Here is a 202-nt window from a genome sequence, read left to right on the forward strand (position 1 = left end):
CATATTCTTTTCATTTCTTTCCCTCTCACTGTATGTCTGTGGGTTTACATATATATGCCCACACATGTATTTCAGAAAATTATGTATACATAATTATAAAATATTGACACATGTGTACAATACATTTTGAATCAATATGGTTCAGAAAATGTCCTGTATTTGCACATAATTATATATTATATACAAGTTTTGAAGCATTTGA

The sequence above is a fragment of the Myodes glareolus genome, chromosome 5, assembly GCF_982192425.1.
Source record: "Myodes glareolus chromosome 5, mMyoGla1.1, whole genome shotgun sequence".
NCBI classification, from domain to species: domain Eukaryota; kingdom Metazoa; phylum Chordata; class Mammalia; order Rodentia; family Cricetidae; genus Myodes; species Myodes glareolus.